Genomic DNA, 19441 nt, shown 5'->3' with positions numbered 1-19441 from the left:
TTTCCTACCTAAATGCAGAACTTTATATTTGTCCCTATTGAACTTCATTTTATTCAGTTTAGCCCACTTCTCGAGCCTATCAAGATCATCCTGTATTCTGTGATTAAGTGAGCGGTGGGCTGGTTTGGGTCCATTCCAACCTGATTTTAGGCATGGCCATGGGATTGAGACTGCTTTGCTCACCCTGGTAGATGACCTGAGCCAGGAGAAATAGTCCCTGTTAATTCTATCGTCCTCTCTGGGATCAAATCATTGTAGTCTTGTCCCATCTACACTGACTCCCTATTTGTGTCCAGGTCCAATTTGAAGTGGTAGTATTGATCTTTAAAGCCCTGTACGGTTTGGGGCCAATATACCAAAAAGAACAACATCTCCCATATGAGGCTGCTTGTCCATTCTGGTATTCTTCAGAAGCCTTGCTTCAGGTGCTCCTCCATTTAAGGCTACACAGAGGGCAAGAAAAGGTCTACTTGGCCTGGAACTCTTTCCCAATGGAGATTTGTCTGTCTCCCTCAGTCATTGTCATCTGCCAGCAGGTGAAGACTTTTTTTTATCTAATTTGGTATTCCTCTAATAAACTCTTGTTGGCCCTCTTCCCATTGTGTTTGTATGTCTATGTAGTTCTACTTTATTGTTAAATGTGTGCATATACATTCTAGTTGCTACTTTAATATTTTAAGGCTTTGACATTTTCTACCATGTGGACCCTTCTTTGGGTGGAAAGTTGGCACAGAAATGTTTTAAATAAAATAAATAAATAAATATTGGTAAACAAGACTGTCCTGAAGTTGTGTAAAATATTATCAGTGAAACAGAGCACTTCAATTAACCGATAACCATAATTAAGCTCCTGTGCAGAAAGAAGCTAATTTACAGTACAGTGCATGCTGTGGATCCCACTAAGTTAATTACATCAGATAAATTGAATGGTGTTAAACTCTAGACCATGCCAAACTGGAAGCAGTGGGGGACAGCAATTACAATGATAGAAACTCTGGATGGCTCTTTGGGGGTACAATAATATCATTTCTCGATGTGATCAGGAAAATCAGCCCTCTCCCCAAGTTGTTTGAACAAATCTGTCAGAATTTACAACATTGCATGTCTCTTTTACAAGACATCTTACAAAAACGTGTCTATGCAAGAACTACTCCATTGACTTCAAGTATGGGAGTTTGTGTGATTGTCTTTGTACAGTTGCCCATGCTATAAAAAAGAAGAGCTGGGATTTGTACCCTACTTTTTACTACCCAAAGAAGTCTCAAAGTGGCTTACAATTGCCTAACCTTCCTCTCACTACAGCAGCCAGCCTGTGAAGCTGACACAGCTCTGTGACTGATCCAAGGACACCCAGCTGGCTACATGTGGAGAAGTGGAGAATCAATCCCAGTTCCCCAGATTCAAGGCTGCTGCTCTCTTAATCTCTACCAAGCTGGTTTCATTCCAGCTCACTATACTCACTACTCCTCACCACACCCAAGTTCCTCATTCCATTGAAGTACACATGCAAGCTCTTGCAGATAGGGCTCTTGAAGATGGTGAGAAATAAAGCCAACTATTTGTCATCTGTGGCTAACCAGCCTGACCATGTCATGCCTATTCTGAGTTCCCTTCATTACCCCATGAACAAGCTGTCAGATCAGCATTTAAGTATGTAGATGGGATCTCTTCACCAGTCCCCCAAAAGGGCTGTGCAAGCCTTTTATTTTACTTCTTAATTTGTCCTCTCCCAAAATTTGGAGTACTAAATTGAAATGCATTTCTCTAATTTGGAGGCAGAAGGAAAGCACTGCACCTCAACCCACTTAGAATCACAGAATCATAGAGTTGGAAGGGATCACACAGGCCATCTAGTCCAACCCCCTGCTTAACGCAGGATCAGCCCTAAGCATCCTAAAGCATCCAAGAAAAGTGTGTATCCAACCTTTGCTTGAAGACTGCCAGTGAGGGGGAGCTCACCACCTCCTTAGGCAGCCTATTCCACTGTTTGTGATTTTGATGTGATGCCCCTGTTGATAAAGCCCAAAATGGCATTTGCCTTTTTTTACCGCTGCATCACACTGCCTGCTCACGTTTAGTTTACAATCCACAAGTACCCCAAGGTCTCGTTCACACACAGTGTTACCCAGAAGCGTACCCCCCATCCAGTAGGCATGCTTTTCATTTTTCTGACCCAGATGCAGAACTTTACACCTATCTTTATTAAATTGCATCTTGTTCTCATTTGCCCATTTTTCCACTCCAAAGAATTAAGGCTGCTTCCCAAATCTGTGTGAAAGAACTGACTCACAAGGTTCCTTTGGTCCCGGGAGACCGGGAAACCCCAACAATTGTCCCAAGTTTCCACTTGATCTTTCCACTTCCTCTTTCCATTACTCTCAGGGGGCACCAAACTTCTTCCTAATAACCAATGCCACAAGCAAATCTAAGACTACCCCTTGCTAGATGTATTTGCAGATACAGCGTTCTAGTAGCTTAATTTGGATAGGCTAGTAAAACTTGAAATCACAGTTCTACATTGCCTTGATTCTCAGAACTGAGAATTCTCCCCAATTGTCCCTCTCCAGGTAGACAAAGTAGAATTTTTAGATAAAGTTTTAGTCTTTCTTGGCTTAACTCTGCATAGCTGAAAGATCAAAAAGATATTTCTTCATACCTTGAGAATATTTAAATTATCCTTAAAGAGCCCTTATCCCTTTAGGATAGTTTTAGTTTTCCTGCTTCAAGAAGAAATTTACCATCTTGCCTTTTGGTTGTACCAGTCTGTGTCCCATTTAGATGTGACATGCTAGCAAGAAGCAGAACAGCATTTCTCACCTTTTTTACTATTGAGAAACCCCTGAAATATTCTTCAGGCTTCAAGAAATCCCAGAAGTGCACAGTTGTGCAGTATATGGTTGGGAAACATAGTTAGGAAGTACATGTCCACCTGGGGCCCCTTCCCTTCCCATCCCCTCCAGGCCCATCATTGGCCATTTTGGTGGAAGGGAGTTGATGTGACCACATATGGTCATATCACCCAAATAAATGTTTAACAAATTAAAAAATACCTACTAATTAATTCCCACCCATTCAGGAAACCTTTCCAGGGCCGTCAAGAAACCCCAGGGTTTCACAAAACCCTGGTTGAGAAGGCCTGGTGTAGAATGATAAACCTTTTGTTCTTACTTTAGCCAGACCCATTAGCATAACTAATGGAGAACTCAGTGCTTAAAAGAGGGAGGTGAGATCTTCCGTAGTTTTCCTTCTGCCAGTCCATTGCTAGATTTAGGAATGCATTGTAGCCTCTGCAGTTTATGCAGACTGTAGCCCCAGTTAACAAAATATCGCATTTCTCCACAATTTGTATCTTCCAAATTAAAGTTTAGACTGATACAACATTCTTTCAAATGTAGAATGGAATTCTACATTATTCCATTTTGAAAAATTTGAACACTGTTTATGTGCATATTGAATCTGAAACATTCAGTATATAAACAAGGTAATCAACCATAAAGCCCCGGACACATGCAATGTGCATCATTCAATTTCAGTTAGATTGATGTTCACACTTCAAGTGCCTTGTCTGATATTCATATGGGCAAATTGTTTCACAATCGATACTGCTTTAGGGTAAAAACACTGCTAGGTTATTTCTTTTCCCTGTACTGGTCATTCCCGGCCCCAGGGAAACACGCCTGGCCTCGACCAACACCTTCTCAGTCCTGGCCCCAACCTGGTGGAATGAGCTCCCGGGAGAGCTGCGGGCCCTGCAGGATCTTTCAACGTTCTGCAGGGCCTGTAAAATGGAGCTCTTTCACCAGGTCTACGGTTGAGGCTAGGGTTGGCAAGATAGATCTACCCCCCCCCTCCAGGGTCTTGAAGCAAACATCATCAGAACCTCCTTCTCCTCCCCACTATTATTATTATTATTATTATTATTATTATTATTATTATTATTATTATTATTATTATTATTATTATTATTATTATTATTATTATTATCTTTCGATTTATTGCCCGCCACTCCCTTACGGCTCATAGTGCGGGGTGGGAGTTGGGTTTTTACTTAACTTTTTCCACCATGTTTGGGAGTGCTTTTATGTCTTTTAATGGGGTTTTAATGGAGTGGTGGGAAATAAATTGATGATGATGATGATGATGATGATGATGATGATGATGATGATGATGATGATAGAAATCAGGGGGAAAATCAGAGTAGTTCAGCAGTGGAATCAGCTGCCCTAAGGAGGTGGTGAGCTCACTGACAGTCTTCAAACAGCGGCTAGACAGATACTTATCCTGAATGCTTTAGTTTAGGCTGATCCTGCGTTGAGCAGGGGGTTGGACTAGATGGCCTGTATGCCTCCTTCCAAATCTACTATTCTTGTATCAAGCTGGCCCTTATCTAGTATCACCTCCACAGTGATGGAACAGGTTCCCAATAAGCTTCCTCCTTTCCTACACTATATTGCTGAGTTCAGCTAGGGATCAAGGAGATTAATCAATTGCCAATAAAATTGTATTGTCAGTAAAAAATTACCAAAGTGACATCCTATAGGCTATTCCCTATTGAGATAGGGAAAATGGAGCAAATTTAAACCTAGTGTTTCAGTATGGAAAGGGTTCTATAAGAATGACACAGTTAAATATATTGACTCTGCTACTTGGCTTAGTTATGACACTCACTAAATTTAATATTGGGAATCAGAAACATCATGTTTTCAAGATTTATGAAATCAGCACAGGTATCTTATGAACAGGTTTAAATGGATGCACTCCCTAAGTACAAGATAATTTAGAATATATTTTGTGTGGTTACTAGTTCTGCTCCATTTCCCTTTATGATTCCTGTATCTTCTCTGTGGATTTGGTGTCCTTTTGGAACTAAAGTTCAGCATTCATGATGCCTGTTTAGGAAAACAAATAGAACCAATTATCTCCTTTTATCATATCAGCAAATGCCTCACAATCCAGCTCCTGAACACGTTTGATGAACCACCTAGCACCCAATTGCACATGTTGCATAGCAATGAAATGAAACACTGGTAGCTTGATAAGCATGTAAGCATGTGGGGTAAACAATGTCTTGAAGCATCTGTGTATATGAGCCTGAGAACACACCAAGCTTCATAGGAATGTGCTCACAGGTGTTTAAAGATATACATTTGTCATTCTTTTGCACATTAGTGTCTGCTACTGAAAATGCCTCTGTAAACTAGCATGCCTCTGTAAACATAACAGTCTCACAGTATGAAACTTCTCTTAGTGCTGTACTTAAAGACCGAGTTTACAGCTTCATCTTCCCAGGACATTTATGGGGAAACAACATGTACTAAATCATTTATGATTATACACATTAATAATTATAGGTTTGGGAGTCAAGTTTATATGTAATGAATAATCTGCTTGTTGTTGGCAGAGTTTAAATTTGCAAAGAGAAGCTTTCAACCAGGCTGCTTAAAAGCATAAAATAGCTTCATTATGAAGATAAACAACTCTGTATAGAAAAAGAGGAGAGAGGGAGTTCTAGCAGTCTAACTAGCTAACTGACTGTTGTTCTGGAGGCAAGCAGGGAACAGGCATGCTCAAAGGAGCAGGAAGTCTCCCATAAGCCTATCAGGACACTCTCTAGGAGAACATTTGAAAAATTCCACTAAGTTCCTAATATAACTATGATAAGTACACATCTCTGCCAATGACCCCTGTAGGACACTCTCCCTATTCTGTTCAATTTGTACAATACAAATCTTGCATGTTCCAATATTTTTGCATGAAAACAATTCAGAATACATTAGTGCTTCTCAAACTCTGAGGCAGGCCTATCAAGACAGTCTAGGACAAGGAGTCACAATTTCATAAGCTCCTTTTGCTTTCTCAGTCAGCATCTCAAATTGCTAGGGAGCCAGACTGCCAGCACACTACAACTACCCCTAATCATATTCCAATTCCTTTGAACTTCTGTTCTGTGCTGCTTCTTGTTTTGATTGCAACCTCTTGGCTTGCCTGCTGGCCATATAGCATACTGTGAATCCCTGAATCTCTTTCTTTTTCCCCCCACTGCTTTTCAGATGTGCCACAGCAAGAGTGTAAGTGTACTCCAATGAATCATATGCTTTCATCAAGTTTTAGTTATTCTTGGATGTCACTTAATGGTGTGGGTATGATCCAGGCTGAAATATCCTGATGAAATGCTGGAGGAATATTCCTGGAGGAATATACCACTAAGCCTTGTCTCACATCCAAATATGGTGAAGGAGGAGTCTGAGGTGGAAAGTAATTTGCCCATTTCGGGAGCTATTCTTATATTCTTTTTACCTGGGCATACTAGTACCAAATGTACCTCTTTGCTACCAGTCCAAATTTCAGGATCTGGCTTGTGATTGGGGAATTTAGGGATGACCTGTGACTGAAGAAATGTTTGGTTATGTGTTCTCATTGAGGGAAATACCATTATCTAAGCCGATGTTAGAAGACTGGAATGTGGAAATGTCCCTGGCTTGTATGATGGATTTACCTGGGTGACAATAGTGGATTATGCCTGCCAGCACTGACCAGGAGATGGGTAGATGGTAGATTAGATTTCTAGCAGTCTACTTTGTGAGATAAATCCTTAAGGGGTCTGGGAGCAGCTCTAGGCAGCTGAAAAATGATGCCTCTGGAATTGGAGAAAAATGCTTCAGAATGCCTCCTTAGACATTTTAAGTGAAAAAAAAAATCAAAGAAGAACTAGCAGAATATATAAACCAATTTTCCTTAATTCTTTATCAGAAATGTCTTTGAATAGCTTCCAAGACATCACCCTTTCCCCAAGTTTGAATTTAAGCACAAGCAGAGCATCTGCAAAGTCAGAGTGCCAATTTGCATCTTCATCACTTGCCCACCAAATCCTATATCTGCCCCATCCTTTCAAGGTACATTCTCTTGTGGCATCATCCCCTTCTCTAAACTCCTCAGAGCAATTCTGGTTGAACACCATCTTCTGAAACCTTCTGTCTGAAGAATTGGGCATCAGCTCCCATGGGTGTGTTAATGTTCTGTGGTCTTCTATATGGTTTTGCACCACTGGCAAATTGTTAACAGTCTGCTAGGCCAATCTTTAACCAATTTAATTTTGGGACTTCTTGGATTTTATTTTGGATTAAAACACACTGAACAATTTCATTGTTGGTCAGTTCGAATTCCTGTAGGTAAGCCATGTAGCACCTGGAAATGAACTGTAGCAGTTTCACCAATCACATGAACAGCATATGTATACAAACAGCATATCTAGCAAGCCGTGGAGGGAATGGGTATCAGAGAAAGGACATTTTAAACTGAACAATTTCAATAATGCCCACAACTATTATCTTGTTAGCAGTTATTCTCTTTTCTTTGACAAAACAAGAAAGCTCAGTCCCCAGTGAAGCTATCCGGCAGGTTGCACCCATTCAGGATTTGTAGTTACAATGACACAGTCAACAACTCCAAGGACTGCTTTCTCTCAGAATTATTAACCACCTTGGTTAGGTTACAGGGAAAGACTGTCTAATGTTATTCCATCCAATTCAGAGAGACAGAAAAAAGCTGGTGTTGAAATGCAAGGCCAGGGAAAACAACACTGTAGGAAAAAAATATAGTTAATTCCTCATATTTTGTCTTAGACAGCAGTTCTAAGGCACAGTTAATGATTTGCCAATGAATGGATATCTGTGGGAATAAAACTGTAATATGTAGCTCAACTTCAGCTCTGTGAGAAACCTGTTCACAAAAACTCCGTGCATGCATGGTTCAGTTTGTTGGCGGTGCGGCAGCTGCGCGGGTTGCGTGGTCTGCCAGCGCCATTGCCGTGGGGCGGAGCGCGGCGGGGGAGAATGGGCCAGTCTTCGAGGGGGTGAGTAAGGTGTTCTGTGAGTGTGTATGGGTGGGTGGCGGGGTGAAGGGTGGTGTGGGGGGAAGCGTGGCGGAGTGGGGGGTGCTTGTAGTGGGGGGTGTTGGCACGGTTCGCGACGGAGGAGGGCTGGATGTTGGGGAGTGTGGGTCATCGCGTGGTGGTGACAGGTGCGGGGAAGGAGGGCCGAAGGGGGAGATGTTGGGGGGGTAGTCAGGGGAGGGGGGGGTTGAACCGGCGGGCGGCGGTTACAGGCAGGTGGCGGCTGACCTGATTCTGGTGGCGGCGGCAGGGTTTTGAAGGTTGGCAGCGGGTAGCTAGGAGGCAGAAGGCGTCGTGGGAGCTGTGTTATTCCGTGCCGGCTCCCCGTCGAAGTGTGGAGGGTGTGCAGCTGGAAAGGAGCAGGGCCGCTGCGTCTTTGCTCCTTTCCCCGCATCAATGCGCATTCTATGGCTTTGCGCACCTCCCCATTGCCTCCTTGGTCCAGGATTGACACTCAGGATTGACACTCAGAGGGGCGCTTTGCGGCTCCTGATTCACCCCTCCGAGTTTTTATCCCAGACAGGGCCCGCCCTAACTCCTCCCAACTTGCCGTTAGCCTTTTATTAATAACCGCGGAGCGGTTTACAGATTATAATATTATTATTGCATTAATGGCTCAGGGCAGCTCACAAGATTCAAATACGTAACATATAATATGAATAATATAACATTTAAAATGTAAATAAAATAACAGTAATTTATGATAAAAGTTCAGTCTTGAACATCTCTTATTTCTCGGGGATGGGAAACTATGAGTTTCAGTAGATGTGTATGTAAATGGGTGGGTTTGGGCAGGAAGGCCAATAAATGTTTCCCTTTGTCCATGGGTTGGATGCAACCAGTGGACCAATACAAAGGTGAGAAATCAGAGTTAAGATTCTCCCCTTCTTGCTAGTCTCCAATTAGACATTGCAGCCTATGGCACTACTGAAGATTTTAAAAGAAAACAAAGGGGATTAAATATCATTAATTTCATGGTTATCATCAATATATCTGATTCTCAACATAACCCCATCTGTGGATGCCTAAATCTAGAGAATGTAACCATGAAAACACAAGGCTAATGTTTCTACCAACCTGTGATAAATCCAGGGGTAGCAGAAGAATCTGAAATATTCATTCAAAGGAATTAACCCCTTAAAATAAGAGAAACAGCTCATGTATTCTTAAGAAATAGGATTCATATGAGATTTATTTTCCCATTGTGGGGTCTGGTAAGCAGCCACAACAATATTGCTGACCTTTAAACCTTGGTTTCTGCCAGTAAAAGGAAGACGGAAGGGACAGGGCTGTTTCTAAGGTTGTGTTGGCCTCTCAATCCATGCCAGCTCTTTCTCCTGCCAGAAGTCTAGATAACATAGTACTTATAACCTTCTTAGTATTATCAAGTGACATTCCTGTTCTTTCAGAGAGGATTGCTTCACCAGCTGCCTTCCTTCGCTGTATCTTCCAAACACCATCTTTTTCATTGTCCTGTTTTTTGCTTCTGTTGGCATTTCCCATAATAAAAGTTAAGGTCTTCTTATGGCTTGATAGTGTGATTTTCCAGCAGTGTTCAACTTACATTATTGAGCATTTGGGTCCTACTGCTGTTCCAAAGCCCCAAATAATTCCCTTACATCAAGGCTTAAATCAATTTTCTAGTCAAAACATGGTCCAACTGCCATGATATCCCTTTCCTATACTTAGTCCATGTGACAAAAATCTGTTTTAAACATGACCATGAGCAAGCTTAAATGGTTCCTTTGGTCCTCTGTATGACCAATTTAAAATCTGAATTGGTACCTTAGTAGCCTTTTGGATGACTTAGTGAGGCACATAGGTTTTCAGTACATATTAGGGTTGCCAGGTATAACAACTGGCAGGAGAGCTGGGGTGGGTACATAATGTGGGGACAGCATCCTGAGTGTGATGATGTCACTTTCAAAGAAAACCCATAAGTAACAATAGTAGCTCTAGAAATAACGAGAAACTCTATAGATTCAAATGGGTAGCCATGTTGGTCTGAAGTAGCACAATAGAATCAGAGTCCAGTAGCACCTTTAAGACCAACAAAGATTTATTCAGGGCGTGAGCTTTCGAGTGCAAGCACTCTGACGAAGAGTGCTTGCATTCAAAAGCTCATGCCCTGAATAAATCTTTGTTGGTCTTAAAGGTGCTACTGAATCCAGAAGCTCTATAGTAAAACCATATCCGGGTACTGAATATTTTATAAAATTGAGCAAACACTTTTATATCATTGAGCAACTACATGCACACTAAGGGTATATATTCAGATACAAGTGAGCCAAAAATATACCTGAAAAATACCTTATCAGTATATTGCAAGTATATTTCAGCAAATAGCCCAAAGATATCTGGGATTTTTCTGGAAACGGGAAAACAATTAGGAAAAAAATCTTGGATATAGTCAGGATTTTCAATAAGATCAGAAGGGCTTGCAGTGCCAATAATACTGTTGGTTTTTTGCTGTTAACTAGCACATTGTTCTGGTTCTGCAACATCACTCCACTGTTTGGATTGTGATTCTGTGCTTAAAACAGGCGTGTTGAGTTAGCATTGTTTCACTGGAATTGGGTTTTGCTGGGCAGTTTACTAATTCTGCTGGGCTTCTAACCCCTCCTTGTTTGGATAAGTTGTGGAGATGATGCTGCCACAATGGCGCAGGGTTCTGCTGAGCACTCTGTGCATTTCACTGGTTCTGCTGCTCTTTCAAAAATGCTTTTGGATCCTGTGAGTTTTCACTTCCACAGTGGCTCTGGTTCTGCTGGGAAGATTGCACTGGTTTTGCAATCTTGGCCTCCTTCAATTTCTATTGCAGAGATTATCTGTGACTTTGATACTGTTTTGCTGAGCTTCTATTGCCCCTGCTTTTGTCCCTTGCTTCTCCCCTCCATTGAAAGCAATGGAGGATAGGGCACTTTCTTTGTGGACCCATAGTATTGGACACTCTGGGGGTTCTATGTTGCAAATTTAGTGCCTCTCTCTAAAAAACTCCCCCTCGAGACCCTTAGATACTCACAGGTCATCCCTTCTGGCAGTTTTTCCATTTAAATTGTCAGAGAGAAAAAATTGTTATACAAATAAGGCGTTAATAGTTATATAGTCTCCCTGCTTTAATCATCAGAGCAGCCCAATCATGACGAGAGAAGGAAATGTATAAAGGTGCCTTCAAAATGGTGGCATGTGAGAAAGAAAGAAGTAAAACAGGGGCAATTGGCAGCAAGACACTGATGCAGAAATACTCTTGAATTTACAGTGGAATCAACTCCCTCATGGAGCTACAATAGCGTAATGTCTCTTTTTTGCTGGCTCACAGACAGGAGGAGATTGTGACGTTAAATGCTGCCACAGCTGCAATAATGCAACCTGTGTATTCTTGCACCTCTGTGATGTATTACAAAATCAGATGATCAGGTAATACAGAAGTCAAACAATTTTTTATGTACAATAGGGGGAAGAGGCATTCCTGGATGAAATCATACGTTTGGGTCAAAGGCTTCTGAACAAGGGTCATGGATATATTCTAGATGGAATTTGCAGAGCCACAGTCAAACAGCACCAGCTGAAGGAAAATCTTACAGCAAAATGTTGGAGCAAAGAACAGTTTGTGTAAGTCATTAGTGCAATACTCACAAGACAGGAGGGAAGTAGCTGTGCTGTGATATAGTGCTACCTGGGAAATGGAACATTAGGGAAATAGTCTCTAAAGATTGGACAGTTCGTCAAATTTGATGAAGAACTTTCCTGATCCTGTTTTCTTCTAACCAGGCTAATTGTATTCATTTCTTCCCACTCCAATCTCTGTCTCACTTAAGAAAAGACAAGTGGAAAGAAAAGCATGTTTAGTGAATTCCTAACTATGTATAACAATTATCAGGAGGACAGTTATTAGAGATGATGATAACTGTTCTTAACCAATTCAGCCTCAAGGTTCGAATGAACATGTTAACCTAAGATATGGCAAGAAAACCGCTGCAGTGTTAGATCATGCTGTTATGTATCAATGGATGGAGATGGGTCACTTCCAACATAAAGCACTCTTATGATCTCTTTAATGCTACATTCCTCATTAGAGACTCAGCATATCAAGGATCTTATTCTTCAAGATGTCTCCTGCTGTCTTAAGAAGTAATTTACACTTTCATCAGTTGCTGACATTTGCAATCACATCTGTATTCTGGCTGGACAGGCATAAAAGGTATTCTGTCTAAACTGCTTAATGAGGACACTCTCTTTGGTGTCAGACCTTGACCTCATGTTGATATTTTACCAATAATTTTCAGATTCAGATTCAGAGTACCTTTATTGGCATAATTTTGTTTTGACTTTACTCTCCTTTCTAAGTTTCCTTCTATAGTTTCGTTCCCCAATCTGAGAACTACATTTTTATACAGATAATACAACATTCATATGTTCACAATGCTCCCTTGGCTTCTACTATTGGATTTTTGGGGGTCTTAGGAAATTGTTAGGGGAATAAGACTCATAGAATTAAATTAAATCATATATTTCAACTTTTTACTCTTGAGAAACCCTCAAACATTCTTCAGGCTTTAAGAAACCCCAGAAGTGGCATGATCATGTGGAATATGGTTGGAAAGCTTAGCTCTGTAAGTGCCCACCCTGAGTCCCTCCCCTTTCCACCCCCTCCAGGGTCATTATTAGCCATTTTGGGAGGGGTGGGTAGGTTAATATGACCATATATAGTCATAGCCAATAAATGTTTAACAAATATATTAAAATATATAAAATATATTCAAAATTAATTAACCCACCCATTCAGAAAACCCTTCCAGGTCCAAGAAGCCTCAGAGTTTCAGGAAATCCTGGTTCAGAAAGCCTGGTTTAGACATACAGCATCCAAATGTTGCATTATTTATCTGTATAAAAATTTAGTCATATTAAAGGATGGGGCTCTGTGGGGTTATTATGGATACAGCAAGTTCTGCATCTACCCTTATACCTTTTCTCTCTTTTATAACTAATCACAGATTCTAATTATCACACAACATTTTGTACTTTCTTCTGATGCATTTACTTCTAAGTGAGGTATGCTTATTCTGCATGTAGATTGCTTCCTAAATCATTTTTTTCTCAGTTCTTGAACTACATTTTGGGTTTTGTTTCTGTAGATTTTAATAAGACCTTATTTACTCTTCTAGCAGTGCTGAACTTTCTCCCCATGTGTCTGTTTCTCACTAAATCCACCAGTCTAATAGAGAATTTTTTTACATTTGAAAATATATGCCAGCATATAAGTTAGTTGGAATGTTTGTGATAAACATCTGCTTCATCTGTCTTCATTGTTTCTGTATTCTAACATGTAATTTATTTGACAGCGTAGCAAGTATATTGCTGTAATTATTAGTGACCCTTATTTGTACTGCATGGTTTCAATGAAAATGTCGCTTAAATTTTTCTTGGTCTAGGTGGATCAAATCTATGCATTATCTAGCTGATTTGGAAGCTGGTCCATTGTGGTTCATTAACATACTTTCATGACAACATTTATCAGAAGGTATAGAAAGAGGGGTTAACCTAACTTGAAAATGTCATGGCCACATTACCCTCTTTGGCCCTCCCAAACAGCTCTTCACCACAGGCATTAGACTATTAGGAGATGGCTTGAACATCACTCTCTGTATAATTCAAGATGTGACCCAGTTGTCTCTTATAACAATAATTTCAAAAATGATAACATTTAACCGTGAATCTACAGAAAGCAATGTAAAATAGCAACTATTTAATGTTAAAGAGTGAATGTTTGCTTGGGGGAGGGGGGTTCTGAAGCAAAACTTCAGCGTCATGTTAAAAATTAAATGACTAAGGAAACCCATTCAAAAATCTGTCAATAATTGCTGCCAGTGGCCAATATGGGTGGTGTGAAACTGAAAGGAAATGCATCCATTTTGTTGTTTTTTTAAAAATATTTTTTATAGCAACTGCCTGCAGAGGCCCCTTTGAAGTCTATGAAGCCAAAAGCTGTGAAACTGACATATGCTACATGAGTGGGTGATGGATAAAGTTCAGAAGCTAAAGCAACTTAATCCAAAATAATGCCTGCCTTAGCCTTATCCAATTGCGATGAGCCTCCATCACATTCAAGCACTCTTTCTTCTGAAAGAAGTCTGATTGTAACACTGATACTGTTTATAATTTCAGACTGGAGAATAAAATGGCTTCTTAGCCCTTTTCACCTGCTCGTGAGAAGGTGCTTTCAAAGACAAAGCTAATTGCAGCTTAGTAGAAGAAAGGCACTTCTTTTCATTAACAAGCTCTTGTTTGGAAGGATGGTCATCTTCAAATTCAGCCACAATCTACTTCAAGAAAACTGCTGGCCGTAATTCATGAGATAAATATACAGGATACATATAGATAAACAGGAATAATATAAAGCTGCTTTGTACCAAGTCAGTCTATATGTGATTTGTGTTTCTCAAGCCAACGCACTCTACTCTACCAGTGGCACAAACTAAGACAGAAAAAGATCTTTACACTGCTTACTACCCCCTTGAGAGAAAATGTCATGTGATGAAGCTGTGATCTTCTGTGTGCAAACTGATTACTATTCTACACAACCCAACCTTCTGGAATCTACTTAGAAGTTTTAATGCATTTGCAGCCATATTGTTTCCAACAACAAGTTCAGGATTACAAGCCTTTTGGCAATGTTTTTGGGTTTAATTTTATGTTGATTATAAGGGCACCACTAACTGATTATCTCCAAGATACAGAGAATTCTATGTAAGCTTACAAGCAGTTTGTGCGAACCTTCATAGTAGGCATAGGAAAGTATCTGGATGGTGGGTTGACAGAGTTTCAGGATGTGCTGGAGTTGGAGTTCAGCAGAGGGATTGCAAGCCTCACCCTATGCTGGACTGTGACCATGTGAGTTCAAAGGCTCCACGTCATCAGAGGTACAAGCCAAAGGCCTCTTGGCCTGGGAATCAGCCTAACATCTTTATCCTAAAGGCAATGATTCTAGAGTGAATGAACTGTTTGGAAGATAATAATGTATACTCAAGACCCAGGGGCTTTACGCACCGGGATTTTTGTTGCAAATTGGTCACTGAATGAAAAATCGCCATTTAAAATAGTGGGATTCGTCGTTATGCATACCTGCCTTTGTAGTGGAATCCAGTTGCGTTTTGTAGCGTTTCCCACAGCTTCCGGTCTCGGCAGAAAAGGAAGCGCTATTGCCAAGCTCGTCCCGCCCCTGGCTGTCAAGCAGCCAATGGGCAGCCGTTAGCATGCTCCCAAACAGCCCCTTTCCCTTTAAGAAAGGTTTAAAAAAAAAAAAACAGACCCATAGCAACGAATCTGGGTAGATTCGTTGCAACGGAGAGACCCATCCAGCTGCCTAATGTGAGCTGTCGTTTGATCGTATGATCGTTGCCACGCTGCCTCGAGTGATAAAAAAAAAAATCCCCCCCCCCTCTCACGGGCCCGATTTTCGGCTGAATTAATGTGTAAAAAATAAAGGGACTTTATTTCAGCAAACGGGCTTTTATGTGGTTTGTGCTTAGTGACTAAAGGTGAAGGACTGAAGCCAGGGAAGCCTCTAAACAGAAAGAGGCTCGCTGGTGCGTTTATCCCCGCTCGCTCAGAGAAAAAAAAAATGGCGATCGCTTCGCCGGAAGTTTGGAGGACAGGCTCAGGAGGAGGGACTTTGAAGAAACCGCAACAATGTTAACGCACAGGTCTTTATCGCTAGTGTTGCAGATTGTTTGCAAGAGTGTAGCGCTTTCCGGAGGGTGAATCCACTTTTTGGGATTCCCCTGAAAGCGCTACAACGAAGCGCTTTTTGCTGATCGGTTTCAGGAGTGTTGCAGATTGTCTACGACGTCGTGCGTTATGGCAAATCAATAGCGTTTCCAATTGGCAACCATTGTGCGATTTTGAAGCCGTGCAAAAAGCCCCCCATTTCCAGTGCCATGGTTGTTTTCGTCCCTGCAGACAGGATGGACTACACTTGTCATAAGTGTAAATTGATACGGGCCTGGAGGAAAGGATTTTAACATTGCATGAAATCAAGGAAGGAGAGGATTTCATTAACAGGAGTTGTACAAACCTGCATAGGGATGAAGAGAGCAGTCCAAATGTGTGTGAGTTAACTCACAACAGGTTTTCTAGAAGGCGGCCTACTAGCACACAATGGACTTCACTTGTCAAAGCTGTAGAAGAATGTGCTTGGCAGAAAGATGTGGAGATTCATCGGAAAACCTTGAAACTGAAGCCTCAAGGGGAAGGGGACATCCAACACGGGGATTCTAATGTGGGAGAGCAAATGGCAGTGGCCCACCTGAGAAAGCCAGATCAAATAGAACCTAGGATAAGAGGCTTCAGGTGTCTATAGATGTACAGTAATCTAGAGATAGATGCATTAATGGTTCCTCCTCTAAATGCAGCACGTTAAATTTATTTGAAGAGAAATAAGAAGAAATGTTGCTTGCTAGGTCTTTCAATAAAGGTTCATTGATGCATGGATGTTTGGCCAACTTCAGAGGTGAGTGTGAATCTGAATGCCTTCTAGGTTGCATTTTCTTCCCTGTTTTGAAATTATAGTAAGACAGAAAAAAATATTATTTTGAAGCAATTTTATTTATTTTATTTTTATTTATTTAGATTTTTATACCGCCCATTTCTTTGCTGCTCTGGGAGGTTTACACTGAACATTATATAACTTACATGGAACATTATACAGACTGTAACATCAAAGCAACTTTCATAAAGCATCAAAAAGATTACAAAACCACATTTATAATACACAATTTTAATATACAACAATTAACAGTAACATTGGGAGGTTAATTCTTTCAGTCAAGGGGGGTCGTCTGGGGGGACTAGCATGTATTCTGAGTCGGTCGGCCTCGAGTGAAAGCCTGGTAGAAGAGCTCCCTCTTGCAGGTCCTGCGGAACTGTGGAAGTTCAGGCAGGGCTCTGATCTCCTCAGGGAGCTCGTTCCGCCAGGTGGGGGCCAGGACCGAGAGGGCCCTGGCCCTTGTTGAGGTCCAATGCGCATCTCTGGGGCCAGGAATCCGGAGTCTGTTGGAGGTGGCAGAGTGTAAGACTCTTTTGGGGGTATAGACAGGGAGGCGGTCTCTTAAACACACTGGGCCCAAACCACGTATGGCCTTAAAGGTGATTACCAGAACCTTAAGCTTAATCCAGAATTCAACTGGGAGTCAGCCAAGTTGTTGGAGTACCAGCTGGATGTGGGATCTCCATGAAGTTTTAGTGAGAATCCTGGTCGCAGCATTCTGCACCAGTTGTAGTTTCCGGATCAAGGATGTGGGTAGGCCTGCGTAGAACGAATTGCAGAAGTCCAGGCTAGAGGTGACCATTGCATGGATCTCTGTGGCTAGGTGCTCTGGGTCCAGGTAAGACGCTAGTAGCTTGGCTTGGCAGAGGTGATACCAGCCGTGCTACCTTTGTGACCTGGACTTCCATTGTAAGGGAAGCATCCAGGATCACACCCAGGTTCCTGGTGGAGTGCATTGTTGAGAGCTGCACACCATCCAGGGTGGGTGGACACGCTTCCTCACATGGGCCCTACCTACCATAGGACCTCCATCTTTGTAGGGCTGACCTTCAGGCAACTCTGCTTGATCCATTTTGTCACTGCTTCCAGACATCTGGCTAAGGGTTCTGGGGGAGAGTCAGGGTGGTCATCCATCAGGAGGAAGAGCTGGGTGTCATCTGCATATTGGTGGCAGCCAATTACATTCTTCCATTGATCTCCCAGGGTCTTTCCGGTCCTCACACCATCCTCTTCAAGCACTGTGACAAAAAAAAGGCTGCACTGCCCCAAAGCCACTTGGCTGTTTCAACCCTGAGCCTGTGGGAGTGCTATTTCCAGCATCCAATCGTCTTTCAAAGGGAGGATGGAATGTTGGAAGGAAGCAAAGGAGACTCCTTTTGGTTTACTTCGGAAAAAGAGTAGAAAGGTAGCTTTGTCTAGAAGCATGGCAAAGTGGTTTGGCTCTATCCAGTTGTTAGGCCTGTCTCAGCTCAAATGATGAAGAAAAAGAGTTGTTTTTTTTCACTACGCAAAGGAGTCTCATAACAGCTTGCTATCGTCTTCCCTTACTCTCCACACAACGGACACCCTGTGAGGCAGGCGGAGCTGGAAGAGTTCTGAGAACTGTGACTGGCCCAAAGCCACCCAGATGGCTGCATGTAGAGGAATGAGGAATCAAACCTGATTCTCCAGATTAGAGGCTGCTGGCCTTAACCACTATCCTGCTCTTATCCACTTATACCATGCTGATGAGCAGACCTTGTCTTTGGAAAGGGCAGGCTGGTGTGGCTGGATTCCTGTGAGAGTGAACTGATCCAACCCAAACCCTGTTCGTACCTGCAGAAATTAAAGAGAATTCAAAGCCTTAAGAAGCTTACATTTATGTTCCTCAATCAAGTTTCTCCTTTGCCTGGAGAACTGTACTACTGATCTATTCTTTAAAGGCTGTGAATAAATAAATCTTTAATACAACTCCTGACTCAGCAATCTTCGTTTTCTTGCCAACCACAGAACTTCCATCATGGCAGTGAACCCACACACTTGCCACTCTAAGAATATTTTGTAACCAAGGAGAAGGTTTACAGTTCGAAACAAAACTGGCTACCAAAAATCATTTGACTCTATGGGTTTCCTCAGTTGATAGAAAGAACCTAGAAGAAGAAGAGTTGGTTCTTATATGCCGCTTTTTTCTACTCGAAGGAGGCTCAAAGTGGCTTACAGTCGCCTTCCCATTCCTCTCCCCAGAACAGACACCCTGTGAGGTGGTTGAGGCTAAGAGAGCCATGATATCACTGCTCAGTCAGAATAGTTTTAGCAGTGCTGTGGTGAGCCCAAGGTCACCCAGCTGGCTTCATGTGGGGGAGTGCAGAATCGAACCCAGCATACCAGATTAGAAGTCCGCACTCCTAACCACTACACCAAACTGGCTCTATCATGCAAGCACCTATTTGGATAAGTTGATAAAACTTGTTCAGAGTAAACATTTTGCTCTGGAATTATGAATCACTTTTTAAAGAAATTTGTTGCATAAAGTGCCTAAAGGAGACAGAAATGGAAAATTTTGATTCCATGCCTTTCTCCATATGAAAATTACTAGCATATATTTTGTTGGTGCTAGTATGTCAAGAACTGTTCTCTTTATTAGTTTTCTGTCAAGCTTAGAGTTTCTTTAGAATACAGAATCATGTAACTTATCTCTTCAGGAATGAAGTGCAAGCAGCATACTTTTTTATAAAACAAACGTTACCATAGAAACACAAGTTTGGACTGAGACAATACAGTTCCGGAAGATGCTGCACAGTTTGAAGAGCTGCTCAGAATTCTGTATTGTTCTCAGTGTACAGAAAACCTCTTTCTACTTTGCTGCACAGTGTAGTAAAGACCATATTTTAATTCAAAAACCTCATCTGAAGATTCAATTTTTATGGGCAAGATGAGCCTAAAGTGGTTCTGTGTGGTCATGTGATAATGGGAAGCAAAGGAATAAACATGGCAAAAGTGATTACTAATAGAGTAGTCACAGAAGC

The sequence above is a fragment of the Paroedura picta genome, chromosome 1 (assembly GCF_049243985.1).
Source record: "Paroedura picta isolate Pp20150507F chromosome 1, Ppicta_v3.0, whole genome shotgun sequence".
Classification (NCBI taxonomy): Eukaryota; Metazoa; Chordata; class Lepidosauria; order Squamata; family Gekkonidae; genus Paroedura; species Paroedura picta.
This window is presented reverse-complemented; position numbering follows the sequence as displayed.